At 35.5% G+C, this 7559-nt stretch overlaps 1 pseudogene; it reads left to right on the top strand.

Annotated features, from left to right (window-relative positions):
• Nucleotides 1-2001: 2001 nt before the first annotated feature.
• LOC116145956 lies at nucleotides 2002-4280 on the top strand (annotated as a pseudogene).
• Nucleotides 4281-7559: the final 3279 nt, after the last annotated feature.

Raw genomic sequence — 7559 nt, 5'->3', positions numbered from 1 at the left:
TGGAAGTGTACATTTATAGATTATCCTCCTATGATGGGTCTAAGGTTGGATGATATACCTAATGATTATGTTGTGGTACGTTATGATGATGACGGTGATGACGAACGATGAGGAAGGTCGTGTTGTCTTATGTCATGGAGTCAGATTATGGTTAAAATGGATCGATTTTCAAATGATATTGGAGATATTCCACACGATATGAAATGTGTGCCCACGAAATAAAACATCCAATGAGGATCATACTTTCCACTGTCATTTCGATAGGAGTATCAACTTTAGACTCCTGCCAAAAATAATGACGCTAAATTATGACCCCTCTAAAGTGATTTTTCCAGCTATGGTATCGTTAGAAAGGTTAGATATATGCTACTTGCAAGATACATTGAGCCTTATGCAATCAATACCAAGTATCAGTTATACCTTAAATCCACCCCAGAATGGGTATTAAGATGAATGTCTCGATGGATGTGTAAATGGCGGTGCGTGCAATTAAATTGTCGGAGTCTGATTGTTTCGAGGTTAGACGTATTGACACAATACAAGAATATGTGAGCTTCATGGAATCTACATAAGCAACATGTTGTTTTCCAGCGCATTTCATGTTTGTGCAATAGAAATTGTGCTTCCTGCAAAGAGGCTTCACTACTCCAAAGGTCAGACGAGTCACACAACGCATATTCTAGCCTGAGACCATCTAACACATAGGAAGTAACTCTTCAACGTTGACATGTACTCCACTAGCAGTCAAGGACATCAACAAAACTCTTTCATCTTTAAATGTAATCATTAGCTTAGATTATCCTTCCTAGTGCTTTGAAGAAGATTCCTTAAAGCAGTACTCTTGCTTTTGAGTCAGTAAGAAAATTCATTTCTAATGTATGCCAATAGCAAATGAAGTCTCACATTCAAAGATATGTCTAAACATGCTTTCTGATATTGATGAAATCACCAATCACAAGAAAGTGATCCATTTTTTCCACAAAACAAACTTTGTTTGTTTGATGATTGTATATCCCGACTTCTAATTTGTGATAAAAGCTTGAGACCTTTGTTTAATTCGTAACTTCGATCAATTTTTGTGAATTAAAAGGCTGAGGACAACCTTTTCACGCCTTCTAATTCGTAGACTTTGATGCTAGAACCACTTGTACTTCCAGTAAGCATAATTCTTTTCTCTTCTGATTTGTGATTGTGGAAGAGACGCCATTACAGACGAAATAAGCTCGGAAATCTGCACTTTTTCGCCAACTTAAACACAGGAGATGAGGGTAACGGAATCAGCCATTGACGCTAGTCTATATCTCTTGATACCATATAACAAAATAAAGAACTTGTAATATGACAAAAATGAAAAACCCTGGAAATTGAAGAAGAGGAACTATTGAACTGGAAAACTTTTATTAACTCTGCCTGTTATCTACACTTTATCCCTCCACCTCCACCTGACTATACAGATTTCTTATATATTACGGTTCAATCTTCTTCTACAAGTTCAAGAAAACGAAAATGCAGAGAAAAGTAAAACAGAGAAAAAAACAGAAAAGCTGAAAAATGATTCTTTTTCTCTAACTAACTGAAACAGAGTACACGTGAAGCTTATAAGCAAGTATTGCATGCTAAAGGAAATGACATCGTTTTACAATTCACGTTAAGAGAAATTCCACTTTTGTCCTTCATTCTATCAAACTTAAATTTGGGAGATATTCAATTTTATTTCAAATTTGTAAGAGTACAAAACAGATTAGTATCTGGAAATATAATGAAATTGATTAAAATTAATTAAAGTCAAAACCTAAGCTGATACTCAACTCAGGCCACATAAATCTAAGCAAAATTATAGAAAAATGATGTCACAGGTGATCAGTGAAATGATATTGACAGTGCAATCCACAAATCAAAGTTAACTTCTCCAAATACCAGTCAAATTTGCCAACCACTCAGCTTAGAAAATTAAACAGAAACGGTAGATTTCAAAGTTAACTTCTCCAAATACCAGTTAAATTTGCCAACCACTCAGTTTAAAAAATTAAATAGAAATGGGAGATGAAGCATCACTTTCTAGGTCCCATTGATTCTATGAAAACAACTGAAAGTTGAAGATTTTTATTAGTTCTATTTTGAACGAAATAGAGACAACAGCAGGAACAAAATATAATAGTAAAATAAATCAAACAGTAAACAAAGAAAAAATAATACGCGTGATTTACCCTGGTTCACCTAATGTAGGCTACATCCAGCTGAGTCAACATTATTGCAATATGCCTCACCTCTCTCGTTTACAATGAATGAATTGCTCTAACACTTATAACAAGAGAAAAGTATGTTTACATACTAGGTTTAAGAGATTAAACCTAGTTTTATAAGGATTCCTATTCCTAAGCCCAACCCAAAAAGGAATTAATAACTTAAAAGAAATCCTACAGCGGTTATACATGGAAAAGCCCAAAACCGCCTAAGGGCTCAGGGGCGCTGCCCCCGCAACCCCGCCCGCTCACTGGGGAGCGGGCCACCCGCCCGTTGACCGGTCAGCGAGACCCCCGAGTGCGTCTCCGTTACCCATTAATGATGAAGTAGTCGACAAATCCAACACATTTGAGTACAAAGCGAAGGCACTAAACGATTATCCCAGTCGAGAAAAATGGCAGGATTGTTCGACAAGCAGGCAGAGATATATTTGGATGCAAGGCCAAATTATCCAAGTGATTGGTATTCGAAGCTATCTGATCTTACTCTTCATCACTCACTAGCTTGGGATGTTGGCACCGGCAATGGCCAAGCGGCTGTCAGTGTAAGTCCTCTCTCTTCAGCTACTTATTTGTTAATTTTAATCTATCTTAATTGTAATAAGCTACATGTTATGAATCTTGAAGACTTTTCCCTGCCTGCAGAAGTTTAACATAGGTAATTAGTTTTTCTGTAAATTGTATTATCTTTTTAATCATCTTATTATTTTTTTTCCCTCTTTTCCAGGAAAAATTGAGGAAGAAACATGGCGAAAATTGGGAGGAAGTTGGAGGAAGAAAATTCGCGATTATTCACGAATCAACAGTAAATTAGGATCAATCTGTAGGGCCAAGTTGAGACTATAGATGGTAGAGAATTAATGGGAAAATTAATTCAAATATTTATGCATATAATCAATAAAATATTAGAAAATTGAATCACCATCGATCTAGAAGGAAAGAAGATCATTCTAAATAATAAGTCTTCTCTATTATTCAGCCTAAAAAGCTTCTAGAAATGAATAAATCAAACTTCCAAATGAAGGAAAACAAAATTAAGAAAGAAATAAATCTCAAAGTCTTTGATTCTATATCTAAATAAGTACGTAGATCTTTAGGATATGTTATCTAATGTTTTTGTTCAAAAGTCATCTAGCAGTTTTCAATTTCATTACTTCAGCAGAATCGGAAACTCCAATGTAACTATCAAATTGTTAATGTTAGCCATTCCTTTAAAAAAAAAAAAAAAAAAAAAAACAAAAAAATACTTGATGCCACAAATAAACTACTTCTTTCTCGTTTTAATTTTTTAATTTGGGTCTTTCAGTTTCCCAAAGATTAATATTAATCTGGGCTAATTACAACGCATCTACCTAATTGGAAAATAGTTGAATAACTCTTGGCCGTTTCTAATTAATTTGACTTTTAACATAAGCAAAGTTTTTTACAACTATTTGAGGGACCAAAATTTTAATCTCATCTTCAGACTTAAAAGCATGGTAGAAACAAGCACATTATTACACATCTCAGATCCATATTTAGTCAAGAATTTTTTTCTTTCTTTTTAATGGTTATACATTTTAATAACAGTTGCCGACATTACGAACGAGTGATTGCGACAGACATAAGTGAGGCACAACTAAAATACACAATACCACATCCTCGAGTTCAATACAAGCACACCCCATCATCCATGTCTGAGAATGAACTGGTAGCCCTAATCAAGGAGACAATTCAGTTGATCTAGTGACTGTGGCTGAAGCTGTGCACTGGTTCGACCTGCAAAAGTCTATTCAATCGTAACACGAGTTCTAAAAAACAGTAGTATAATTGCAGTTTGGGGCTAAACAAACTACAAGTAAACCCTGAGTTGATCGTGTAAAGAAGGAGCTACATGATGCAACAAGGCATTTTGGAACCCTAAAGTCAGCTACTTATTTGAAGGGACAGACACTTGCATTTCCTTTTAAAGTGTAGGGTTAGGGTTTGAGGGGGCCAATGGCATTGGAGATTCCAAAGAGTTGTCATTTGAAGGGTTTTTAAGGGTGGTAAAATCTTCTTCAGTTCTATGGAACAGGGGTGGATTTGTTGTCTGAAAATCTAGTTAGAAACTTGAGAATCATGGGGAGGGCAGGATTTGATTAGGTCCGTACTTACAAGGCATTTATGCTGGCTGGAAAAGTTAAGATTTGATTTGTTGTCATTAAAATTTAGTATATTTTGGTGTTTATTAACACAATGAACTGAGATACTATTCATAATCATTCTAAATTTAAACTAGAGTTAATATACGATATCTTGAATGACTTGAGATATTTATAATTTTCATATGCAAATGTCCAATTTTTTTTTTTTTTTAAATCCAAACGTTACAGCAGGACATAAGTTCAACTAATCTTCTCAACTCTCACGTAAGGCACAAAATTGTCTTATAGTACATTTCTACGCTAATACTGATGTTAGGATTTAAGAAAATAAATAAATTGAAACCTCTTTAGTAGAGAATGACTATATATAATATATGATCTCATGTATAGAGATGGCAATAGGCCGGGCTAGGACTAGGTACGCCTTTGCCCGGGCCCGTCTTGACCCCCATAACCCTGGTCCGTGCCTGGCCCAACCCGACAGGCATTTTGTAACTACTAGTCCCGACCCATGTTAATTTCTACAATTTATTTTCTCATGGGTAATCTTTGATATATCTTTCTCTGTCATTCATAGTAACTTAATTAATAGTATCTCCAACTTTAATCACCATATTTTGTATGTGTATAGATTAATAAGGTGGACAAGGGATCTTGGGTTTGACTAAAATTATAATTGATTGTTATCATAAATTCATTTCAAAATTGTAACAAAATAAAATAGAATTTTAATTTCTTTTTAAATGATAACTTAAACATTGAATGACATTTTCATTTTATTTATTTGGAAAATAAACGGAATACAATTTAGCATCATCAAATAAAATTATATTCTTGGACGGAGATAGGACTAAACTTTACTTTTCAAGTCTTATAAATCCAGGCCTATTTTAGCAGCCCAAACTGCAAGCAGTATTGAAGTGTAAAACTAACCAGACTCTAATGGCTCAAGTCCAAAGCAAAATCGACATAAGAGTTATTTTATTAAAGAGCTATTTGCTTTGTTTGATCCCAGATGTCTGTAAAGATATAAGGGTGCCTTAATATCAATTTTAAAAAACAATTCTAAAATATGTGGAAATATATTGCAGCTTGCTTATGAGAAATCACTATATATTTGTATTTGAGCCTTTGATAGCGTTCTTATTCACATATACAAACAATAGAAAGCATCTTCAACTGATATTTTTATCTAGGAAATACGGAAAAAATATCATGAATCCTTGAATTGGGAAGAAGAATTTGCATATACTCATAGCAAATTACCCCATTGCTTGATCCAAGTAATATATATAAAGAGTGAGTTGAGAAAATAAATTGTAGAATTTAATATAGGCTGGGTTGATACATAAAATAATAAAATTAACAATGGCCCATCTTAAAAACTCTGGTCGGGCCGGGAAGGATGATGGTTGTCTCGGGCCCTAAAACCATACATAGGCTAGTGCCCATTCCCACAAACAGTAGGGAATGCCCAACCCGTACCAAGTACCTAGAAATCCGGGTGCAATTGCCATCTCTACTCATGTACAAACTCTTTGCTTTTCTTCTGTTTTTCTTCTGCTTTTTTCTTCTTGCATCTTCATGTTATCAGAGTCGTGACTTGCGTTAATGGAGAACTCTACAAGATCCTCTGATGTTCTCAACAAATCAAATGAGATGTTGAAGCAATCAATCAATCCGCCTGCCTCAGCTCTAACAACAAGTTTACAAGTCATAAATCCAAAGCTAACTCAAAGCAATTACCGATTTTGGAGCTCCCAAGTTCTATCTACAATGGGCTCTCATGAGCTTGAAGATCACCTTCTCGGTAGAGTTACATGTCCCTCCCCTCTTTTAATTTCTGATTCAGGAATTGAACGTGACCTAGGTCAAACTAGCGGTGAAGTTAGGGCAAGTAGTGTTTCTGTGAATGAGCAATTGAATCCAGCCTATATAATGTGGAAAAGAACTGATAAATTTTTAGTCAGTTGGCTTTTAGCCTCAATCTCAGAAGGTATGTTTGGGAATGTGTCAAAATGCAGAAGCGCCACTAAGATTTGGTTTGCGTTGGAAAATGAGTTCATCACAGACTCAAAAGCCAGAGCATTACATCTCAAAAATCTTCTTCAGACAACACAAAAAGGAAACCTAAGTGTAAGAGACTATATCAAGAAGATGAAGGAAATTGCCCAAAGTTTATCAGCCAGTGGACTAGTAATCGCTGATGAGGATTTACTGTAATATATTTTGGATGAACTTGGTCCTGAATTCGATGCTGTTGTAGTAAATTTAACATCATGGATTGAATCAAAGTTTGATTCTGTCACACTGCAAGAGGCAACATTTTTACTGCAAAAATATGAGATTCGTCTTGAGAAGTTCAATGCAGTAGACTTGTACAATTGTTCGGCTTATTTAGCTTCTACTGGTAGCTCTTTTAATGGCTCAAACAAGTCAAACAACAATATTAACAACTTTACGCAACCTGAATTAGGAAATCCAAAACCTGATAAAGTGGTTGGATCATTTTATATAGCTCCTCCTACTTTGATGTCTTTAGGGAATCCTCACTATCCTCAATATCCCATAATACCTACTCCCCAAAACTATAGTCAACCTTTCTATCACAATCGGCCACCTGTTCCTAGAGGTATGTCATATGGGAGAGGAAGAGGTCGAAACAATGGAAGAGGAAGATTAATTTTCCAGTTGTGCAATAAAGCTGGGCATTCAGCCGATCAATGTTACCATAGGCACAATTCTGCCTATACTGGTATGCCTCAAGGTCCTATAGTTAACACATCACAACAACCTAGCTTTTATCATGAAGATTCATCCTCTTAAACTCACAACAGTCAACACTCGTACAACTCTCCTCAATATAGTGGTGGTGGTCATTATCCATCAATTGTTCCTCAATTCAGTGGTCCTATGGGAGGCTCTTATGGTTAGACAAATTATCCTCAACAGTCACGCACTTCACAATTTGAGACTCATATTGGTAATCTCAACACTGGTATCAATTTTCTTTCCAATAATGTGAATGTTCTTGCCTTTGGTGTTCCAAGTCAACAGCTGATTGGTTAGAATCACGCTCATTTTGTGACCATTGGTTCCAATCTAAACTCAGCACCTAATCAGTCACATCATGTTGTAACACCTTCTGCACAATCCTCACAACAACCATAGCAGTTTGCTGTTGCTACAT

The sequence above is a fragment of the Pistacia vera genome, unplaced genomic scaffold (genome assembly GCF_008641045.1).
Source record: "Pistacia vera cultivar Batoury unplaced genomic scaffold, PisVer_v2 Contig47, whole genome shotgun sequence".
In the NCBI taxonomy this organism is placed as follows: domain Eukaryota; kingdom Viridiplantae; phylum Streptophyta; class Magnoliopsida; order Sapindales; family Anacardiaceae; genus Pistacia; species Pistacia vera.
This window is presented reverse-complemented; position numbering and strand designations above follow the sequence as displayed.